The sequence below is a fragment of the Diabrotica virgifera genome, chromosome 9 (genome assembly GCF_917563875.1).
Source record: "Diabrotica virgifera virgifera chromosome 9, PGI_DIABVI_V3a".
Lineage (NCBI taxonomy): Eukaryota > Metazoa > Arthropoda > Insecta > Coleoptera > Chrysomelidae > Diabrotica > Diabrotica virgifera.
This window is the reverse complement of record NC_065451.1, coordinates 352776-378217: the sequence shown is the minus strand read 5'-3', so window position 1 is coordinate 378217 and position 25442 is coordinate 352776. Positions and strand designations below refer to the sequence as shown.

General features: G+C 32.6%; 1 protein-coding gene across 2 annotated transcripts in view; it reads left to right on the top strand.

The window, feature by feature from the left end:
• LOC114324884 (phosphoinositide 3-kinase adapter protein 1) overlaps positions 1–25442 on the top strand; it is a 118811-nt gene that overhangs the window by 2054 nt on the left and 91315 nt on the right. Inside the window, exon 1 of one of the 2 annotated variants that reach the window (XM_028272782.2) lies at positions 1743–1873. The exons of the other annotated variant lie outside the window; for it this stretch is intronic. The gene's annotated coding sequence lies outside the window, so the exon portion shown is untranslated. Of the gene's footprint in view, positions 1–1742; positions 1874–25442 lie in introns of those variants that run through there. 2 annotated transcript variants of the gene reach the window in all.

Genomic DNA, 25442 nt, shown 5'->3' with positions numbered 1-25442 from the left:
TTTTTAATGATATGTCTCGACTATTGAAAATCGGTCTCATTCTAAGGTATGCTGCTTTCGCCCTTATTATTCACTGTTTAATTTCTGTTTCTAATTCCACAACAACAACTATTTAAAGTATCAGTTAATAAAATAATTATAATCATAATGATCTCCAATATTCGAAACGAATAGGTACCAAAAGAAAAAGATCTTTGTACATTTTGTTCATTTTGATTGAACCGAAGATGTTCGTCTTATTTATATGTGCAGAGAGAAGGACAACGGCGTTATCATATTAAGACTTCCGGCAGTATTACTAAAGCAGATAATTGATAACCTTTAGCAATTGATGATGAAGAAACGATTATGTACCTACTTCTGTGATTATAAGTTTTCGGTTTTTAAATGTATATACTTTCGTTTTCAATGTTTAGGTAAAAATATACAAACCTGTGCTAAGAATAAACTTTAGTTTATAAACTGCACCTATATCTATAAAAACCAAAGATTTATGTACTGTTAATCTTTCTAGATAATCAATTAACATTATTAAACTCTTATAAAAAATCAGCTTTAGAGGTCTATTTGATAAATAATACTCTTTTATTTTATGCTTTGGTTTATGTTTTGGTACGCGAAGTTTCCAAATAATGTTTGATGTCTTCCTATTCAAATTTTCTATTTTCTTTATTCTTCATCCTTCTATTCTTTTTTCTATATCATTTGAACTAACTACCTCAGAGTTACCCATGAGGTTTGGTATCCCATAATATCCCATATTGTTTTGATTATTTTTGCCTTTGCCCTTTACCAATTAATTGTGTAGGAAAAGTTACTATGTATTCATATTAATTCACAATTGAGATTGTTTCTTTATTATATTTAATATGTATAAATTTTTTTTGCATTTTTTCTCATCACCTGTCAGATTTATTGCCCCCCAGATTTTTCCTACGTTTACCTTGGTCTACTTTTCATCTTCATCTTTTTTTTATATCCTCATTTGCCATACCCGTTTTACCGCAGACCTCTAGACTGTTTTGTTGTTGTTTTTCAATTTCGGCCATCATTAATTTGTCCTCTGCAAATGTCCTTTCTGAGATTTCTGTTCTTTATAATATTGTCTATATCCAACAAATAGTTTTTTCGCTTGGTGTTGAATATTTCCACTTGGTGTTGTTCCTTCTGTGCTGTATATCCCATAATTATTTTCTCGAAAGCTTGTCGAAAGCATTCTCTAGATCTATAAATCCAAAACATATACTTTTCTTCCTTTATACACTCTTTTCTGTTATATATTTGTTTTTGTGGATACTGTACTTTCCTATTAGTGCTATTTGCTATTTCTCTATAGTTGTGGCCGTCTCGTTTTTCCCTTTTCTTGTATATTGTGTTTAGGTAATCTTCCACATTAGAAACCAGTGTCTTTCAATTCAAGCACCACAGGTATTCAGTGTAAAGGTTTTTAATGGATACCGGTGACCATTTTGCTATATCCGGAGGGTCTAATAATTAGTGGGGGCTATAAATTGATGAGTTTGTAATTTCTGTAGATACTATACATTTTGGGCGTCAGCACAAAGTCGTGACCATAATATCTTATGTTGCTAAATTCTTGTGTTAAAATTGTTTTCATGCATTTTTTTGGAAAAAAGTTCATTTCCCGTAATCAAGTACAGGTCAAAAGTAGTAGCGATATAGTTATTGATTATAATTTGTTTCACAATATCTATGATACTTGGTTTATTTTATGCGTGTGTTTCAAACATTCCTTCTCATTTGATAATCGAAATCTTAATAGCTCTTGTTACAAGTTGTGTATGGTAATGTTTTAATAATAGTTTTGGTGCAAAATGGTTTTTCATATTATTTAAACTTTTAATCTTTGTTGGTAAGTACATTTCTACATTTCATCGTAATTTTTATTTTCAAACATAATCGTTGAAAGAGTATTGTTCAACAACTGTTGCTCGTCTATTTGATTACTTCAGGTAATTATTTATTTTTAAACTAATGAGAGGAGTAATATTTTTTAACCTACCTGTCGTTATATTTATTATATTACATAAGTCTGGCTATAGTTCTGTCTAACGGAAACCTATTTGTTTCTTTTCGAGATTACTGTTTAACTTTTTGCTTTTTTTTTTTAAATTTATTTATTACCGTTTTATTTTTATCTTTATATTAGTAATAGTCCTTATGATGCTCAAGCTGTTTAATGTTGAGTCCATAAATCTCCTCAATAGCGAAAAAAGATCAAACACCTCAATAAAATATATATAGATTCGGGTTAGAACGTCCTGCGACGTTGTCCGATGCCCAATTGCCATCGCGGCCTATCATTACAATCGTCCTCTGTCAATCCTCGTTCGCTCATTGATCTTCGAACTCCTTCCATCCACGATTTCTTTGGTCTTCCTCGTTTCCTGTGTTCCGGTGGTATCCATTTTGCTACTTTCTTTGGTAGTCTTTCTTCTGGCATTCTTTGAACAGGCCCATACCATATAAGTTGTTTTCTATCTATGCAGTCGGTCACAGTTTCTTTTAGACCCATTTCTTCCTTAATTGTGTTGTTTCCAACCCTATCAAGTTTCGTTTTTCTAGCTGCTCTTCTTAGTGCATCCATTTCTGTGGCTTCTATTTTCCTTATTTGATGTTCTTTCAGACACCAAGTTTCAGATCCGTACAGCAGTGTGCTTTTTATCATTGTGTCATATATTCTCAATTTTCTTTGTTTTCCTATTTCGGTACTCCATAAAATTCCATTCAGAGATTTAATTAATTTTCTAGCTTTATTTATTCTACTGTTTATCTCTGAATCATCCGTTCCTTCTTTGTTAAAATTTATTCCCAGGTATTTACAGTCTTCACATCGTTTTATTGTTTTATTGTTTTCCAGTTGCAGGTCAGTAGTTTCCTCTCCTACGCAGAGGTACACCGTCTTTTCCATGTTCATTATCAAACCCCATTTTTCAAATACCTCATTCAATTTTAGTGTCACGTACTCGAGATCCTCTTTGTCATTTGCTCATATTACTTGATTATCGGCAAATTGGAGGGTATACAAACAAGTATCATCGTCCACCTATATGCCCATTCCTTTGCATTTCGATTTCCACTGGTGGAGAGCTTTACCAATGTAGATTTTAAAAAGTGTCGGTGATATGCAGCACCCCTGTCGTAGGCCTTTATTGACTCTGAATGGTTCCGATATTCTGTTGCCTAATTTTATCTGGGCTTCCATGTTGTTGTATATATTCTAAACAGCCTTTATGAGTGTACAATTGATTGAAGTTTCCTGGAGTACCTGCCATAGTTTCGAGATAGGTATGTTATCATATGCTTTTTCTAAATCTATGAATGTAAGGTATGTTGATCTATTCCGTGCTAGTTTCTTCTCTATAATTTGTTTCAAGCAGAACACCTAGAACACCTGTGCAAGATCTACCAGCTCGAAACTCGCTCTGCTCCTCTTCCTCTTGGTTTTTGTATTCGTCTTCGATAATATCTCTGATTATTCTTCCATAGATCCTACTTACCGTACTCGTTACTGATAGCCCTCGGAAGTTATTGCAGTCTAATTTGTTATCTTTTTTATATATCGATGTTATGAAAGCTGTTTTTCCATTCTTCTGGGATGCTTTCTCTATTGACGTACTTTGTGAATATGTATGCAAGAGATCTAAACAATTTCTGCTTTCCGTTTTTTATCAATTCTGCTGATATTCCTCCGGGGCCGGGGGATTTTCCATTTTTAAGCTGTTTTACTGCTTTAGTCACTACTGCTACATCAATTAGTACTTGTTCGCCTTCTATATTTATTTCATTTTGAACTTGATCTTTGTTTTCTGTTTTTTCTTGGGTAAGTAGATTCTTATAATGATCTATCCATTTTTTTGTTGGTACTAGCTGTATTGGGTTGTAGGATTTTTTATCGACTTTTCCATTGTTAATGAATTTCCATGCTTCACTGCATTGTCTACCTCCGATATAAGTATCTATTTCTTTGCACTTTTTATCCCATGGTTCTCTTTTTCCTTGCATGATCTTTCGCCTTGTGTCTTTTTTCTTTTCTTTGTATTTTCTGAGATGTTCATCTTGTTTTGTGTTTAGCCATTTTAGATATAGCTCCTTCTTTTCTCTAACCAGTTCTTCAATCTCAGAGTTCCACCAATATTTAATGCTTCTGATTATTTGTCTTTTCAATAAAATAACTTTATAAAATATGTCAACCAGGATAATAGCCATTAATTACATTGACATTGATAGTACATGCCGACGTATATTTTTGTCTAACTTGTTTGCAAATAAGTCAATCATTACGTTTGTGCAAAGATCCGTTGGAACAACTTTAAAGGCGCTGTTCAACTTGTCAAATTATTTCCATTCTCCTTTCCAGCCCTGTACGTTTCCTTTATACAATGGGATTAATCTAGAAATTGTATAATACGCCCTTATTCATTTCCTGTTTTATTAAACCTGTGGGCATTATATGAACGGAATGTGGGGAGCCTCTAATTGGATTGTTGTCTGCAATAACACGTGTTGTACACCAAAGCTGGTTCGTTTTGAGTAAATACTGAAAGGCAACTGTGATTAATCTGATTTTGTCTTTAAGGTCCTATTTCCTGTCAATGTATTACCTAACAGGAATTACGGTTGTTTTGTTTAATATACGCTTATGTTGGTTAATTTAACAATGCAACATGTAGGTTACTGGAGAGATCTAAAAGACTTAGAGCACTTAAAAAAGAAGAGCTTAAAATATAATTTCAAGTTTAAGAGTGAAATGGGCAAATTAATAATTGACTGTGACATTGCAGCTTATTTTGATCTATAAAAGTTGAAAATTGTGTTTTATTCATAAAATACACACACCGGCAAAATGAGCCGAACACCTTAAAAATGGGACATGTTTGATGTCGCGAATTTCCTAAACCTGCTGTCCGATTTTAGTGATTCTTTTAGTATGTTATAGCCTTATTAGTTAAGAATATCGGTGTAAGAATATTGTTTCTAGACAGGTAAATGTCATTTTATACCGGGTGTTACAATCATACTGTGTTTTTTCTTAAAGTTCGGAACACCCTGTGGAATATTCTAGCATATATAAAATATTAAAATTAAAACTCGATTGTAGACTAAAGCGCTGGTTTCCTCGAAAGCGGTACCGACAAACTGCGACCGTAGCACTGCGATGAATTACGTCAGATTACGGTGAAAAATTCAAGGTTCTTCACTGCGGCAATGGAATGTGCAAACTCAGCAAGCGGTGGCTTCCAACGCATCCTTGGAAACCACGGCTATTATTTTACGTGGTACAGTTTTTTATGACGTCATTCATCGCAGTGTTATGGTCGCAGTTTGTCGGCACCGCATATCGAAGAAACCAGCGCTTTAGTCTTTCTTAACATTTTCTTTTTTGATTCATTTGCTTATGTTGGAAAATAAAAAAGTTATGTGCTTTAACAACTAGCCATGTTTTTTATCAATAAATCCTCATAGTAGGGAAGGAAAGTATGCTAAATCTGCAATTACTCGAGCGTTATTGTTACCTATTGGATTGTGAAGAGTGGGTGATAAAACCAAAAAAAGTTAAGTTAAGTTTTCCATAAAGTGTGAGACTGTCCATTTTTTAATTTAATTTTCCATTTCCACCAATCGTTTTTTCCGATTATAGCGCCATCTATCCATAATTGGAAAAAATGTTGCGAATAAAAGTTGCTTATTTTTACGTCAAGGATACAAATCTGCAATAAAAATTGGGGGTTCCTATTTAAGATTTTAAAGTAACCCCCAATCCCACATCCATGGGGGGTCGTGTTTGGTACCATTCGATAGATTTTTCAAAAATATTGAATAAGTGTATTTTACAGTTTTTCGATCTGATGTTCATTTCGCGAAATATCGCAGGGTTCGTATTTAAAATTTTTAAAAAGACTAAAAGACTAAGTTTTCACTCTAATGGCATATAAAACAACATAATGCTATTCTACATCCCACCAGAATGAAAACAATGGGAACCTTCTCTGGTTACACCTTCTCTAGTGTAACCAGAGAAGGTTCCCATTGTTTCCATTCTGGTGGGATGTAGAATAGCATTATGTTGTTTTATATGCCATTAGAGTGAAAACTTAGTCTTTTTGCTAGGCAGTTACCGCTAGGGCATCTATGCCATTTCGTTCGTTGCAATCCGGGACTGCACGCTGGGGTTTGTTTTGGTTGGATCAGGGAGAGCAGCATATGTGCCTCCTGATGAGAGACTAATAAGTTTCGAAACCGGTAGGGGTGCACTAGGATATGGTTCGGCTGTGTTTTCGTTTTACAACGAAATTGAAAATGGTTATTCATTTTTAATATTTTTAATTTACCCCTCTCCGTGGGGTGTCACGAGCCCCCACGGAGGTGGGGTGGGGGATTTAATTTAAAATCTTAAATAGGAGCCCCCAATATTTATTTCAGATTTGGATTCTTTACGTAAAAATAAGCAACTTTTATTCGACACATTTTTTCGAAATATGGATAGATAGTGCTATAATCGCAGAAAAATGATTGTTTCAAGTGGAAAATTAACTTAAAAAATGAAAAGTCCCCCACTTTATGGAAAACTTAACTTAACCTTTTTTTATTTTAGCACATACTCTTCACAATCCAATAGGTCCCCATAAAGCTCGAGTAACTGCAAATTTTCAAATTTAGTATACTTTCCTCCCCTACTATGAGGATTTATTGATGAAAAACATGGATAGTTGTTAACGCACATAACTTTTTTATTATCTTACATAAGTAAATGAATCGAAAAGGAAAATGTTAACATGTTAAGAAAGCCTAAGTCTACAATAGAGTATTAATTTTAATATTTTACATATGCTAGAATATTCCACAGGGTGTTCCAAACTTTAAGAAAAAAACACATTATGCTTGGTACACCCGGTATAAAATGATATTTACCTGTCATATTATTACAACGATATTCTTAAATAATAAGGCTATAACACACTAAAAGAATCACTCAAATCGGACCAGTGGTTAAGGAAATTCAAGACATCAAACATGTCCCATTTTTAAGGTGTTCGGCTAATTTTGCCGGTGTGTGTATAATAAAGAATGGCGGTACAGAGCCCAATTTCAGAAATATGTTAGTACGTGGAAATTACTCTATAACTAAATAAAATATTGAAAAAAGGAGCCTGTACCGTCATTAAGAAGAAGAAAAAACTTTCTTCAAATAAACTTTTTTATCCCATGCCTAGATGTTGTGTAATCTTGGAACTATTGAAATTTTTTCTTTTTAACAAGAAATCGAACATATTATAACTAAATAACTAATTAGGCAACATAGAGAAATTATCACTGTCATTTTGACAAACCTGCGTCAGATTTTCTCTAATCTGTTCTGTCATCTTTATCGATATCTGTTCAGTGCAGTAGTGTGTTAATTTAAGAGTTCGTTTTTGTTGTTTCATAGGAAAGTAGTGTTTATTGATAGTTAATTTATTATATATTTGTTGTTGTTGTATAAGTTGTTGGCCTCTTTGAAAGAATAGATTGTTGTTAATTGTGAGTTTTAGGGCCGGTTGTTCGAACGCTAATCAACAATGATCATTATTAAATATTTAATTACTGTCACCAAAACTGTCAATGTCAACTTTGTTTGGGTTGCTGAAAACATAATTAATTACAATTATGAAATTTATTATTAATTATGTTAATAATTATTGTTATATTAATTGATTATAGTCTCAGAATTGTAATTAATTATGTTTTAACAATTGACATTGACAGTAATTAATTATTTGATAATGATCATTGTTGATTAGCGTTCGAACAACCGGCCCTAGTTATATGTAGGTAGGTAAGTATATTTTACGTAAAAATATTTCGAATTCTAATGCGAGTATATAAAGTTTTAGCAGGATTTTTTATTCTAAAAATATTATCAATAGTTTAACAAAATGGAAAAAGTAAATCAAACGAAAAATAAAGTGAAACCTTCCAAGTAAAAAGTCCATTAAAAACCGTGCCAAAATTATGCGAAAATCGAAATTTGTTTCGCTTCTCAACAAAAAATGATTATTTATTATTGTTTTATTATTAGATATTTAATGCAAATATCTTTCTAAATACTTATCTTAACATAAAATTTTCACCCATTTTGGTTTATTTTTATAAATATCTATTTATTAATAATAAAATTGTTTTCTATTACTTCCATTTAGCGCGACTATGATATTGTCAAAATATTAATCTTAGATAATGTGAAAGATTACCACTGTTGCCAAAGTTTATGATACTATCTCCCGAAGTTATATTTTGTTGCTACCTGTTGATCGCTACTGTTTACTCTTAAAAGATAATTTCAAGTTTAAGAGTGAAATGGGCAAATTAAAAATTGACTGTGACATTGCGGCTTATTTTGATCTATAAAAGTTGAAAAATGTGTTTTATTCATAAAATAACTCTTCTTCTTCTTCTTCTTCTTCTTCTTCTTCTTCTTCTTCTTCTTCTTCTTCTTTTTCTTCTTCTTCTTCTTCTTCTTCTTCTTCTTCTTCTTCTTCCCATAGCGCTATAACCATTTGTGAGTCTGGGCCTGCTTAACAATGTTCTTCCATTCTGCCCATTCCTTCGCCACTGCCTGATGTTCATGGTTTTAAGATCTCTCTCTACGTCGTCTATTCATCTTTTACCGGGCCTTCCTCTTGTTATATTTCCTTGGGGCATCCATATTATGGGGCATTTTACAGCTCGATTATCTAACCAAGCCAGTTTAGTCTTTGTGACTTCCATCGCAGCAATGTGTTGGTTCAAATACCTTCTTTAGTATTTTGCGCTCAAATAGTCTCAGTTGATTTTCATCAGTGGTTGAGAGGGTCCACGTTTCACATCCATATGTGACCAGTGGTCTAATTACTGTTTTGTAGATTTTAAGCTTAGACTCACGATTCAGTAACTTACATTTCATTAAGTCTTTGTATGCATAAAGAAATAATAAATCTTTACTATTGCAGAAGTTTGAAAACAAAATGATGTTATGCTTCGTTGATTTTTAGTTTCCGTCTCACTTCCTGGACTTCCTAACATCATTAATCATTGAATGCATTTGTTTCGGAGTATGTTAAAATTAGTTATTCGAAATAACCCTCCAATAATCCAGCAGTTAAAATTACCATCAATCATTTGTGAAGCTTACCAGTTTTTACATATTTTGTCCACTTCTTGACCATTTTTCACCCTTTTGTAAATCTATGACCCACTTTTTAACTCTTTTTACAACTGTTCACCACTTTTTCACGACTTTTCCCTTATTTTTTTACAGCTTCTCCCATTTTTTATATGTTTTATCTATTTTTGACAGGTTTCCCCCACTTTTTATACTTTTTGTTTTCATCACTTTTTGACAGGTCTTGTTTAATTTTTTACACTTTTCCCCATTTATTACTTAGTATATATAGAGCACCTAGACTTACAACTTTTGCAGTGTGTTCAGGATGATGTCAGGAAAAAGTCTACTAAGTATAGAAAAATGGGTGGAAATGCATAATTGCATTTTAAACTGCATAAAATGTATCCAAAACTGCATAGACATGTCAAAATAAGCATATGAAAGGTCAGATTTGCTACTCGGGGGTTTTTGGGTTGGCTGAACATGAATACGCCACCAGAACATACCCCTGGAGCACCTGGTGTCCATCGTCACTGCTAAGGCACGTCATCTTCTGGAGTTTCGAGGGCTTTAGGCATTAAATTGATGAAAACAGATTTCTAGGGAGGTCTTTGGGCTTGCTGAAAACGAATATACAGTCAGAACGACAACCGAATCACCTGGTGTAGAGGGTCACGTCATCTTCTAGAGTTTCGAGTGATTTTAGCACTAAATTGATGCAAGCAGATTACAGGAGGTGGGTTTTGACGTCATACGAATACGTCATCAGAACCGACTCCTGCAGCACCTGGTGCCCATAAACAATGCTAAGGACGTCAGCTTCTGTTTTTTCTCACTATTATGCACTTTAAAATGCAACTATGCATTTTCAACCCATTCTTCTACAGTAGACTTTTTTCTTGACATTGTCCTGACTATAATGCGAAAAATTGAAAGTCTCTATTAGATGATTTATTTAAAAATCGATTTATTTGGTGCTAAATGCCCTGTTCTACATACATCAAATGCAAAGTTCCCACATGTAATATTTTAGTATTAGGCCTGGATCCCGCTTGCCAAAAAAAGTTTATTAACAGCAAGCTGAAAATTTGTTAAAAGCTTAGCGGTGTCTAGTCGGACAAACTTTGATGTACGGGAACACTGGAACAGGGGAAGTTTTAATTGTGGAACGTGATTTTAATTGTGGAACTTGTCATCCTGACAAGTTTATGATTGTGAAAACTAGCAGGTTGTTTTTAAGGTTATTCAATAACAAGCTTTATATAATATATGAAAAAAATTTTGTCCGACAAATATATTGGGTATTTTAATAAAGTCCGACACATAGAACATTTTAAATGACAGGAATTATGTTAGTGATAAATAGCAGTCTGATTTTTGCATGAGAGTTTAATGAAAGGGTAACAAATCTTTGTTCTGGAAGTTCTGTCTGACAAAATACAGGGGGCGTTTGCGTAGTCTGACGTTCGAAACCTGCAACCGGTTCCACAATTAAAACTTCCTCTGTTCCAGTGTTCCCATACATCAAAATTTGTCCGACTAGACACCGTTAAGCTATTAACAAATTTTCAGCTTGCTATTAATTCACTTCTTTTTGGTACACGGGATCCAGGTCTACTATATTAATGAAATGTATAGCAGAAAAATTTCTCTTTGCAATGAACTTGTTTTATGAACTATTAATAAACTTTTTTTTTGTACGCGGGATCCAGGCATATATATATTTTGACATGTATTCTTGAGAAGGTTATAATGAAATATATTCGCCTTGTTTCTATTGTTAATCTATTTTTGGTTACACAAACATACTCTGTAGACGCGAAAGGATTGAGATGAAATTTGATATTTTGTGTAGAATTTACGACCGCAAGTTAATCAGTCTCCTGTTTTAGTGCACGATATTTCTCAGAAGGATAATTGATTTTAGACAAAAAACTGTATAATATAATTTGAATGTATGTATACAATATGAGACGTTTTGTACTGGGAACAAGACGTGTTGTTTTTGTTTTGACGTCAATTTTTTTATCCAAATGTACAAGTCTTCCCACCAAAACGATGACATATTTTTTAGCAATTGAATCGGTCATTTCGAAAACAGCACATGTTATAAATTTTTCAGAAGCCGTAAAAATCTTTCCATTAATAGTTGGGTATTTTGAGGTAATACTATATTTTATATAAGTATTGTGGATTATGCATGTTTCTAAAAGACAAAAAAAAAAGAATTATAGGCTATTGATTATATTCAAAATAAGATAGCTAAAAGGAACTACAACGTTAACGGGGTTTTATTATTTCATATGGTCAATGGACATCTATACATGAAAAAACCGCGGAGTGCTACCATTTAAAGGGGTGCGTTTTTGAGAAATGGGTGAATTAGTCCCTGGGCACAGGTTACATTAGGGTGAGTTCTATGCACTTTTGGTACAAACACATCTACATAAAAATTGTTCCTGGTTAAATTTCCTATCTAAATATCACTTTTTAAAGTCAACGATACTTTTTTTTGCAAAAATATATTCAAAAGATACAGCACAAAGAAACCCAAAAGAAAGAAATATTGTTTTCTGTGCCATAACTTTTGTCCACGAGGATATAGGTATAGACATTGCTTTACAGAAAAAAACCTACATACTTCTTATTTAAAATATTGTTTAGTAGAGGTAATTAGGATTTATAGTTTTCGAAATATGATTTTTCAAAATTCGCCACTCACAGCAATTTTGGGCAATTTTCCTTGTTATTTCGCAAATATTGTTCTGTAACTTTTTTCTACGTAACTTTAGGTATATGCAATACACGTAATAGGAATAGAAATTAATTACCTTTAAAATGGTCTACTGTATAACGTTGTACGATTTTTTTTAAAGAGATTATGGTTTTTCAAGGTTTTATACTTTTAACGATTTTTTATAATATATAAAAATAAAATAATATTATTATATAATATATTATATATATTATATAATATTATATTAGGTATTATATAATATATAATATAATATAATATTATATTATATATACTAAAATATTATTGTTTACAGTTTTTACGATTATTTTTGAAATTACTCATTATAATTTTTTTCCTTCTACATTTAGGTATATATAGTATTATATAATAAAAAAAGCTTATTTTGTTTACTTTAAAATGGTGTATTACAAAAAATTTTAGGATTATTTTTGAATTAGATATTATTTTTCAAAATGTAATAAGTACTTACAACGATTTTTGATTTTAGGATTATTTTTTTAATTTCTCATTATAATTTTTTTTTGTCTTGTACATGAATATACTATATATTCCTCAATAAAGAGGGCTATCTTTTACAAAAATTACATAAACATTAGTCTTAGAAAACATCACTTCAGTTAAAATTATTTAAACGTTGACATTTAAAAAATTTTTAGAATTAATTCGATCTCTTCGTTAGCATTAGCTTCAATATCTTCCTCTGACACCTCAGTTATCTTAGAGTTCCCACAATTAGTACCCATGCACATGCACCCTTTGCAGAATATTGAACAACTAATTGCTATCTTCCTACAGCCGCAGTTTTTTGTACATTCTTTGGTACATTTACATGCTATTTGTTCAAGCAAAGCTTGTGGTGCACGAGCTTTGACAGTAAATATTGGAATTAATCCATATTTTGAAGTTTGCCCGGCCGAGTCAAGTGGATCCAAAGTATTACTTATAAAAAATAAGATTCAATCATAACACACAATCACGTAAAAAGTTATAATGAGAAATTTAAAAAATAGTCCTAAAATCAAAAATCGTTGCAAGTACTTATTACATTTTGAAAAAGCATATCTTATTAAAAAATGATCCTAGAATTTTTATATTACACCATTTTAAAGTAAACAAAATAAGCTCTCTTTTTTATTATTTAATATAATATACCTAAATGTAGAAAAAATAAGTTATAATGGGAAATTTAAATATTAATCGTAAAAAATATAAAAACTCGTTAAAAGTATAAAATCTTGAAAAATATAACCTCTTTAAAAGAAGTCGTACAACATTATACAGTAGAACATTTTAAAGGTAATTGATTTCTATTCCTCTTACATGTACCATTACATATGCCTAAAGTTACGTAGAAAAAAGTTACAGAACAATATTTGCGAAATAACAAGGAAAATTGCCCAAAATTGCTGTGAGTGGCGAACTTTGAAAAATCATATTTCGAAAACTGTAAATCCTAATGACCTCTGCCAAACATAATTTTAAAGAGAAAATATGTAAGTTTTTTTTCTGTGAAGCAATGTCTATACCTATATCCCCGTGGACAAAAGTTATGGGACAAAAAACAAAATTTCTTTCTTTTGGGTTTCTTTGTGCTTTTTCTTTTGAATATATTTTTGTAAAAAAAAGTATCTTTGACTTTAAAAAGTTATATTTAGATAGGAAATTTAACCAGGAACAATTTTTATGTAGACGTGTTTGTACCAAAAGTGCATAGAACTCACCCTAATGTAACCTGTGCCCAGGGACTAATTCACCCATTTCTCAAAAACGCACCCCTTTAAATGGTAGCACTCCGCGGTTTTTTCATATATAGAGATTCACTGACCATATGAAATAATAAAACCCCGTTAACGTTGTAGTTCCTTTCTATAGTACATCATCAATAGCCTATTAATGGTACTTAATTATTTTGACATTAAGTTTTTAATTTTATGGACTTTTGTTGTTTTCGAAATTAATCATAATTTTAAATTTTTTTATTTGGATTCAGAAAATACGGTCTTTATAAATGCTGAATTTAACTGTTATGCATACATCCTCTCTATCGTCGAAAATACGGATAGTCTATAGAACTAAATGTCTCAAAAAATAGTTATTCTCAAAGAATCATCCAGGGTTATGATGCCAAAGGAAGAAGAAGAAGGCTTATATATGTGAAGATATACGTGGCTTTGTTTATTTATTCTCGGTATCGAAGAGTCTCAATCCTTGCCTTTTATCACTTAAGTACTGTTCTCCAATTGTTTCCATCTTCTATCTATAATGACATGGGAATTTACTACTACCATACTATCGGTTTACAGCGTTCTTCGACGCCTTCCCACTCCTAACCGCCATTCTCCTCTGTTTAACCACAGGGCTGCAGGGATTTCTCTTTCCTCTAAATCTTTTTCAATTCCCTCCCTTCAGCCTTCTCGGCCTTCCTCTTTTTCTTCTCCCTTGTGGTGTCCACGCAAAAATCTGTTTAGGGATCCTGTCATCTGGCATTCCCTTTACATGGCCGCCTCATATTAAATTTATTAAATTTGTTTTGTTTTTATGTCATCGATTATTGTATGTGTGACTCACTGCCATATGTGATTACACTTTTAAGTATGGTATTGTATATGAGCTGTTTGTTCGCTTTGGATATTGTTTGGTCCCACAGAATGCCGTTTATCATGGATATGGCTTTTCTACCCTGTATGTTTCTGTCTTTTATAGCAGCATCGAGTGTTCCATCTTTATTTATCGTCATGCCCAGGTACTTGTATTCGTCACAGTGTTTAATTTCTACCCCATCGTCTAATGGGATGGACTGCTTTGTCCTTCCAATACACATGGCTTCAGTTTTTTTAATGTTGACTTCCAGACCCCATTTGTAATATTCTTCTATTAGCTTCCGCGCCATGATCCTGAGCAATCAGAATTTGGTCATCAGCGAAACATAAAGTATATGTATAGTGTTATCTCGTCATTAAAAGGGATTCCCATGCCATTACATTTTCTTTTCCACATCTTGAGTGCTTGTTCCAGATAAATTTTGAAAAGGTAGGCGAAATACAGCAACCCTGCTTTAATCTTTTCGTGACCTTAAATCCCTCAGACATCCTTGATCTAGTTTTAATTTTTGCACTCGTTCCATTATACCGTTGATTGAAATTTATACATACAGTCTTTGGACTGCTTTGATAACTTGATTACATTTACGAAGTATTTTTTGGAGTGGTTTGTAAAGATATCTACTGTTTCTTCCTCTCTATTAATACAAGATAAGTTAATGATATTTTTCAATATTGTTTGCTGCTTACAACATAACATAACAGCTGGCATAAAGTCGTCCGAAGGTCCTTGAATATATCGAGTCTTCAACAAAAATGAAAACTCTAATATAAAAAAATCTAAAAATACACTTTTAAAATAAATTAGAATCGGTGTTCAGTGTGTTTTTCGTTTTTTTGTTTCTCCTACCAAAATGATTTAATGCACGTATTTGTAAATCACAAAACATCAGCTCATGATTTAGTAAAACAGTAAATACAGAATTTATAACATTCGTGTCACGCAGACATTTAATTTAATTAAAGAATGGTTCATTTGTACACAGTTATCTTCGGTGGTGTTTAAAAGATTTAATGTGAATGGCCGTCCTAGAATCAGGAAACAGTAAAAGTGTAATTAACAAAAAACTCACGTCTCTTACTGAGGCAGCCGCTTGGAACCCAAATCCTCTACGAAGCCTTTTTATACTGCAAGATAGAATTTAAAAGATACATAGTTTTAATTTGAAATCTTGAAATGAATGGAGGCCTTCATTGAATTAAATGTTTTGCTGGAGAATACAAGAAAACAAATGCAATAAGAGGAAGGGAACACGTTTGTTAACAGCAACAAATGTACAGTATATTACACATCAGACAAATATTGCTATGAGTTGTTACAGTGTTGTAAACAGCAGAGATAGCCAGGATTGGTAAACTTTTATTTAACAGACCAATAACATAACATTTACATTTCATTGGATCGCAGTAATATGCAGTATAACGTTACCTTCAATAATTGGTCATCTTGACAATGTTACATTACCAATTTAAATCGTTATATTAACTGTCATAACAAGTTCAATACGCCCAAGAACGTTTGTGAAGTGGCTGGCCTGTACAATCATCATCATGTCTCTCCCATTTTTCGCCACTCCACGGTTCTGTGCGTCTAGTTGCCATTTCTTGGACATTCGTTTAATGTCGTCCATCCAGCTTGTTGATGGTCGTCCTCTGCTGCGTTTGTCTTCTCTTGGTCGCCAATCAATTAGTTTTCTGGTCCATCTTGAGACTTTTAGTCTTGCTACGTGGCCTGCCCAATTCCATTTCGACTTAGTGCTGTTGTTTTTGTGAGCGTGAGAGTTTCTGCTCCATATGTCATAATAGGAAGAACGCATTGGTCAAATGTCGTCCGTTTCATAGCTATCGGGATGTTCCTATTAAAGATGTCTCTTAGCGAACCATATGCCTGCCTGTACAATAAGAAATCACAAATACTCTAGATCTCTAGAAGATAATGCAGGTAGAGATATTGAAGTAAACAACTCGACAATGGAATTGCCAACGTTAGGGGAACCTCTTAACTTCAAAATTAGACGGGTATTAATCAAAAGAACAAGCAGGATTTAGGAAAGGTTTTAGCACCTGTGACCATCTCTTGCTAATGAAAAGCCTGATAGAAAAAAACAACGAATATAGCATACTGATTTTCATCGCTTTCATTGACTTTGAAAAAGCTTTTGACAGTGTTGAGCACTGGGCTATAAAAAGCTGACTGCACAGTAGCAGAATAGACTACCGATACACAGAATTAATAGACAACTAGACAACATCTACAGAAATACTACAACCAGAATAAAACTGCACGAATATATGTATAACGAATATATGTACGAATATATGTATCACGATAAAATCAGGAATAAGACAGGTTAACACCATATCACCAAAGCTATTCAATCATGTATTAGAAGACGTATGCAAGAAAATACAATGATAAATTATTACAAGAAATTAAATACGCCGATGATATCGTCCTGACAGCCAACAGTAAAGAAGGAGTGAAAGATATGTTCGAACAAGTAGAACACCAGACAAAAACAGTAGGTTTAAGAACGAATCAACGGCAAAACAAAGACGATGACAAACACAAATCAAGATACTTCTATCACAATTCGAGGAAGTGAAATAGAACAAGTACGAGAATGTATTTGGGACAAGTAATAGAATAGAATAGAATAGAAATATGGTTTATTGTCATGAAAAATTGTACAATTTTATCGACAAAGCTTATAAAAAGTCAAGAAAACAAAACAATAACAATTCAATTTACTAAAATTACATAAATCGTCAGTATAAATTAAAAAAAAAATAATAATAATGAAGTTAAACAGTTAATCAACTGCAAAATTTAAAAAATTAAATAAATGGCAAATTGCATAGTCTACCTAGTAATTAAGTTTAAAAGTTAAGCTGCTGCATATGACATCCAAATATAGATGAAAATAATAATTACTTGTGCAAAGGGTACTGTAATTTCTTAGTTATTGATTAAGAAAATCTTCTACTTAGTCCATGTGGTGAGACCGCTCCCGTCTGGAAAAATTTCTGATTCGGTTTATTTGTGGATTCCTATTCAAAAATGTCCCAAATCTGAAGGGTGTCGGGCGGAATTTTGGGCAGAAATTGTTTAAACAATTTTTTTAAACAAATACAAAAGAATACCTTTTTTGCCCCGGAACATATATTTTTGAGTTTTGTCAGTGATTCTGAACAAGAAAGGTATCTTGTAAATTTTCTCAAAAATTGATAGTTTTCGAGTTATAGGCGATTTAAAATCTGAAAAATGCGAAAATACGCATTTTCGAGGCTTAAAAACTCATATTCAAATTAGTATTTTTGAGGTTGCCAGATACTTAAATTGAAGACTAAATATTCAGCTTCAAGATTCTGAAGAGTGATCGCGTCTAACTTTAATTTATACCGTTGTTTTTTAATTGTTAAATATGCGTGTTTGTCCGATGTTTTTGCCGGTGCGGCGCGCTCCTTTTCAAAAATCTCCTATTTTCCTCCCAAAAATATTTTTTATAGATTCTTTGGGACATTCTAAATAAAATAAGTTTCTTGGCATTTTTCTCAAAAGTTAATAGTTTTAAAGTTATAAGCGATTTAAAATCCGAAAATGCGTTTTTTGTCATTTTTCGGATTTTAAATCGCTTATAACTTAAAAATTATTGACTTGAGAAAAATGGCAAGAAACTTATTTTATTCAGAATATCACAAAGAATCTAGAAAAAATATTTTTCGGAGAAAAATAGGAGATTTTTGATATGGAGCGAGCCGCACCGGCAAAAAAATCGGATAAACACGCATATTTAACAATTAAACAACAACGGTATAAATTAAAGTTAGACGCGATCACTCTTCAGAATCTTGAAGCTGAATCTTCAGGCTTCAATCTAAGTGTCTGGCAATCTCAAAAATACTAATTTAAATATGAGTTTTTCAGCCTCGACAATGCGTATTTTCGCATTTTTCAGATTTTAAATCGCCTATAACTCCAAAACTATCAATTTCTGAGAAAAATTACAAGATACCTTTCTTGTTTAGACTGACCCAAAAAATCTAAAAATATATGTTTCAGAGCAAAAATACATGATCTTTTGTATTTGTTTAAAAAAATTGTTTAAACAATTTCTGCCCAAAAATTCCGCCCGGCACCCTTCAGATTTGTTTAAAGGGGACATTTTTGAATAGGAATCCACAAAGAAACCGAATCAGAAATTTTTTTCAGACGGGAGCGGTCTCACCACATGGACTAACTGACTAACTGCATAATATGGTCTTTCGGATAGGTAGGCTTTTGTCAGTTTACGGAATTTGGGGAAAGATGCTGCAGATTTAAGTAGTTGAGGGAGATGGTTGTAAAGTTTTTTTGCGGAATATAATATAGATTTCTTTACTAACTCAGAGGACGGGGTCGGCATATAGACGTCAAACGCAGAATTTCTCGTGAAGTAGTCATGATTAGGTCTTGGTGGAAAGACATGTAGATGTGTACGAATTAAGCAAACAGTTTCTAAAATGTATAAAGATGGAAGAGTTAAAATTCTGTGATCTTTGAAGTAACTTCTACAATGTGTTGTTCTTCTGAGGCCAAACAGATATATTATTGCTCTTTTTTGTAATTTGAAAATAACATCGAATTGGGCAGCTGTACCAGAACGCCAAAAAGGAAGACCATAACGAAGATGTGACTCGAACAACAAAGCTACACAAAGTAACAAAAGTAAAAAAGTAACAAAAGCGAGCAGAGAAAATCACACAGAAGAAATTAAAAGACGTATAATATTGGCATTGACGGCATTTGGCAAATTGAGCTACATCCTGAAGAATAAGAAATTTGCACAACATCTTAAGTCTAAAGTGTTCAACGAGTGTGTGTTACCAGTAATCACGTATGGAGCGCAAACTTAGACACTAACCAAAAATAATATGGATAAAAACACAGAGAGCAATGGAAAGACAGATGTTGCAAATACACTTGAAGGACAAAAACCGAAACGAGTGGATTCGAAATAGTACAAAGTTGAAGGGGGTAAGAGAAAAAGTAGTCAAATCTAAATGAAAATTTGCAGGGCACAACATTAGATACAGAGACGATAGGTGTAACAAGGAAATACTACACTGGAGACCATACGAATACAAAAAAAGTAAAGGAAGATTACAGATGAGATGGGTTGATGACTTAAAGAGGCAACCCGGTCCCAGATGGATGAGTTAGCTCAGGACAGACACAAATGGAGGCAAGAAGGGAAGGCCTGCATCCTAAAATGGATAACATGGGCTATGTAGATATATAGATAGAGAGTGGAACCTAATATGGCACCGAAAGAAGAAGATGAATTGTAATTCGTCCTCATGTAGCTTTGGAGTGACACTTTTTGGAAATTATAACATTTGAAGATGAAAAATAAAGGTATTGAAGATATACAATGTTGTGATAGGATATCTACTCCAAAAAGTAACAGTTAAGTAAGAAACAATAACATTTGACAATATACGAAATAACAAATGAACAATCTAGTAGAACATGACGTGTTTTGTCCTACATAATAATCTCCGCAACGAATTCTTTCGTATGTTGGTTACATCATCCACAGTTTAGAGATTTCGTATGTAAAATAGACAAAGAAGAAATATTGATAATATATTTTTTAAAATTGACTGGTAAACAATTGATAGATTAACACCGCATGAACTAAATATTTTCTTTGAAAAGAGTTAAAAATAAACGAAAGCAGAGCTACCGGGTTTTTCAAACAACTGGAAGCACACGCTGGCGGTTGTTTATTTTGTAAATTTTTTAAATGGAAAACAACTTTCGTCTGTATCCTCCTCATATCACGCGGCGGAATTTTTTAGAGATGCGCCAATAATCAGTTTCTCACGTCCGTTCTCGTTTTAGGCCTGGATCCCGCGTACAAAAAAAAGTTTATTTAGCAAGCTGAAAATTTGTTGCAAGTTGTCTAGTCGGAAAAACTTTGATGTACGACGGGAACAATGGAACAGGGGAAGTTTTAATTGTGTAACAGATTACAGGCTTCGAACGAAAGACTACGAAAACGTCCCATGTATTTTGTCGGACAGAACTTCCAATTGATTTATTCACTTATTATTTCAAATACATTGCTATTTACCACCAATATAATACCCATCATTTGATATGTTCTACGTGTCGGACCTATTAAAATGCCCAACATATTTGTCGGACAAAAATTTTTCATACACAGTGAACTCTCTCTATAACCAACACGGATATTACGAGGTTTCGCTTATAACCAGGTACACTAGTAATCGAGGAAATTAAGCATTTTGGCTCGCAGTTTTTTCGTCCAGTATGGATTTACTTGAAATTTTCACAGAAGGTAGGGAATAGTCAAAGGATAATTTTCTATATCATGCCGCTGTACGCTAAACCCTTGGGGGTGGTTTCCACCCCTTCTCGGGGGCGAGAATTTTTTATTACATTTTAACCATGTAAATCGATGTAAAAAGTAATTCTAAGAAAACAATGTTTTTTACATTTTCTTCGTAAAACTAATATTTTTCGAGTTATTCGCGCTTGAAAGTAACAGTTTTTCGATAAAAACATCGACTTTTTAGAGGGTTTTTTGAGAATACCTCGAAAAATATGCATTTAATAAAAAAAACTGTAGATATCAAAATTGTATCTTTTAGTAACACAAACCAAATTATTTTTCTGTAATATCTTTAAGACCAATACAAACCGAGATACGGCAAGTTAAAAGTTAGCTTTTTTCGTCAAATGCATAATTTGAAATATTCAAAGTAAAATAACGGAAAAACTTTGCATTTTTCGAGGAAAACTTAAATAATATTTTTTCAAGTATACAGTTAGCCCTTTTAAAAACTAATAATAAAAAATTTCTAGCCTGAAAATTAAGCGACTTATGATCAAAAAAAAGCTCGGTACCTGCTTTTCTCTATGAAAAAATCAGTGAAAACAACCCCCTAGCTACTCTCCTAATTAAAAATTGGTCTTCACCTTTTTGTAATTCCTTGTATATTTGTATTATCAATACACTTAAGAAGTTTGACCTATTCAAAAAGCGTAATTTTAGAAAAATTTAGTTGAAAGAAAAATTTTTCCATTTTTCACCTTTTCAAAATAGGTATCTCCGAAAATACTGGAGATACGAAAAAAATTATGGATTACTAAATTGTAGCTTTTTTAATAACCAAGATTCCCTTGTGCATAGATTTTCATTACAGTGAATAGTTAGCGAGATATGGCTGTTTAAAACCTCTATTTACGAGCAAACACCCCCTTATTCTTTAAATCCCTTAAACACAGTCTTATAACTCTTCAAAAATCCTACAAAGTCATTTTTGAAAAAACTTTTTATCGCCAAAAATGAAAAAGCTATGTTTATAAAACTTTTTTTTTTCGAAAAATTCGGATAGTCCGCTTATGGATAATTTTCAATGTATGTATAATACCACAGAACCGGTTCGTATACTGGAATATGACTAAAAGACTACATATTTGTATTTGTATTTGTGCATATTTGTTAATTCGTATTTTTGCGTAAATAAATGTTTTTGTAAGTCTTTAATTCATCTTTTTTTCTGTATAGAAGGGTGGTTTTTAAGGGTTGAAATATTATGATATTATATCCTAAAGTATAAAACAATCATTATTTAACCAATCAAACCCAAATTTTACCCATATTAAAGTTTACAATGTTTTTATATAATTTTTGACAATAAGGGGTAGTTTACACCACTAAAAATAATCAACGCCCTTAAGCATGATATAGAATATGAAGTACAGGGTAAGATGATCCTAATCCCAAATTTTAATGTAAATCGATGCAAGCCGAAAAGGTTTTGCCATTTTTTCAGCTTCATTTCCTCGACTATAGATGTCCTATGAAATTCCTATTGAAATATAACACCTCTATAACGAGGCATATTTGATTATAACGAGGAAAAATGAAATCGAAAAATATGTTTCTTTACCTGTTTTTAGTGCAGTAGTGGCTATAAATAAATACCCCAACTGCATGCATATAGAAATGCTCAACATCTGTGTTATTATCCAGGCCAGTGCTGTAATAAACTTCACCGCCTGTCATAAAATTATTTCTGTTTATCTATCGACCGATATTGAATATTGTAGGAAATTTACAATTTACGATGAAAGTCTCAGTGTTCAGGTCGACCATCGACACCTAATAAACGACGTAAGAGACATCAAAACATTTCAATATTATTGTTTTCTGATATAACGAGATCCGCTTATAACGAAGTAATTAGTCCGCCATTTCAATTCTCGTTATAGAGGGAGTCTACTGTATTATATAAACTTTGCTATTGAATAAACTTAAAAACAACCTGCTAGTTTTCACAATCATAAACTTGTCAGGATGACACAATTGAAACTTCCCTTGTTCCAGGGTTCCCATACATCAAAGTTTGTCCGACTAGACACCTTTAAGCTATTAACACATTTTTAACTTGCTATTAATAAACTTTTTTGGTACGCGGGATCCAGGCCTATTTATGCTCCAGTTTGTTCTAAATTTTTGATAACAAAATAACCCACTTACGAAGAAGATGTTAAAATAAGAAACAAATAAAAACTAAAATGTGATATCTTTAGGTCATGACTTTATTTCATTTTAAATCGATTGGATTTTCCCAATATATTTATTCGTGTACCAACGTGGTATTTCAACGTTCATCACACGTGTTTTATTTTTAGCACCTTTTTTAAGATAAAGCTAAATCTATTACTATACTATTTTAATTTATCCTACTGCATTTACTATTTTACCAGCTTATCCCACGTGTTTTATTTTTAGCATCTTTTTTAAAGATAGATAGCTAAATCTATTACTATACTATTTTAATTTGTAACAATTTTTCAGTAAATGCTATTCACTAGAATGAAAAAAAATTGCACTGGAATCAAACTGCTATCGTAAAAATTAGAGATAACTACATCGATGAAATCTCCATACAATGAGGAGTCAGACAAGGTTGCATTTTGTAGCCAACATTGTTCAATGTTTACTCGGACCAGTTATTTAAAAAGGCACTTGAGATGCAGCCATATGGAATAAAAATCAACGGGGAACTACTTAATGTGATGAGATACGCAGACGATACAGTAATTCTGTCAGATAATATTGATTGAGAAAGTTCACAAAATGACATATTTATTCGGGAACTGTGGTAACGAACCAGCTAGATCTAGACATAGAAATACAACGTAGAATTTAGCAATGACTAAAATTACTTTTATGAAAATGAAGTAATTTCTTTGCAATAGTCATCTCAGTTAGGAACTAAGACAAAGAATGGTTAAGTGTTATGTTTCGTTCCAACAAAAGTATCGATCATGAAGAGAATTGAAGCATTGGAAATGTGGATTCATAGACGGATGCTGAAGATACCTTCGACAGCAGAAAAACTAATGAAGAAGTGCTAAGGTGGGTCAACAAAGAGAACTGCTAAAGACTGTAAAACACCGGAAAAGTCTTATCTGGGACATATGGTTAGGGGAAATCGATATAGAATATTGCAACTGATTCTTAAAGGCAGTTTTTATACTGAATGTCCTTTATTGAGCAATGTTGACGGGGCCAGCATATCTCCTTGTTTTAGTCCCTTAGATATCTGGAAGGAATCTGCCAATTATGTGTAAGTCATTGAGGCTTGAAATAATTTCACCAATTTTCTTGGTATAACAAATTCTTCTATAATTAATTATATTTTATCTCTATTTATGTTGTCATAGGTTTGTCGAAAATCTACAAAAATATGGTAGAGATATCTATATCGTGCTCCCGGGCTTTAGCTAATATTTGTTTTACATTGAATAGCTGGTAAATAGTAGACAATCCTGATCAGAATCTAGGGGGCGTTCAAGTATTACGTAACGCGATTTTTGACCCCCCCTCACCCCCTATGTAACGCACCGTACTGGGGTGTTCAAGTATTACGTAACGCAATTTTTGAAGATTTTTGACCCCCCTACCCCCCAACCTGCGTTACGTAATACAGTTTTTATCACCATTCTTCTGGATTTGACATATAATCTCCTTTCTCCAGTCTCCTGGAGTTTCATCTGTATTCCACACGTCTTATTAATTGATGAAATTTATTTTACTGTTTTATTTTGAAATAAAACCACAATTTTAGTTTAAAATTAATTTACTGAAGTTTCGACTTCCACTTCTATAACGACTTCCTAAGTGGAAGTCGAAACGTCAATAACTTAATTTCAAACTAGAATTTTGGTTCTATTCCCAAATAAAACAGTGAATTACATAAGATACCATAAGGACATGGCTTCAAAACAATATTATGAAATCTATCAGTGATCCTAAAATTTTGAGAATTTTATATACTTGGGACTTTATGTTATTCTTCTGCGTTTTAATGGTATCCATTATTTCATGTCTTGAGGGTAGGTATGCATGTTAATTGGTTTTTTTTGTTCTGATCTTTTGTTACCTCCAAATCTGCTACTGCGTGGGTTGTATTTGTTTTTTATTTTCTTTAATAATCAAAAAACTTGTCAAATTCCAGGATAATTCTCTAACACTAACATGTTTAACCTTTAACTACACGCGCTGGCGTATTTTGTACGCCAGATATAAGAATTCTACTGCAAATATATTTAAAAATTTAATTTTTGACCTTGTTTATCTCTCTAAGCCAAGCCGCACACCAAAGAAACATGAAACGAAAAACATGAAACATGAAACGAAAAAATGTTTCATGAAAAGAAAACACTGCTAAACAAATCTCAAAGTCCGCCTACCAATGAAACGAATGTGATTCATGCTCATGACACATTTTTATTTTCGGAGAGTTTCATAAATGGCCGGACATATATTTGTTTAGCAGTGGTTTATTTCCATGAAACGTAATTTACGTTTCATGTTTCTTTGATGTGCGGCCTGCCTAACCTATCACTGGAACG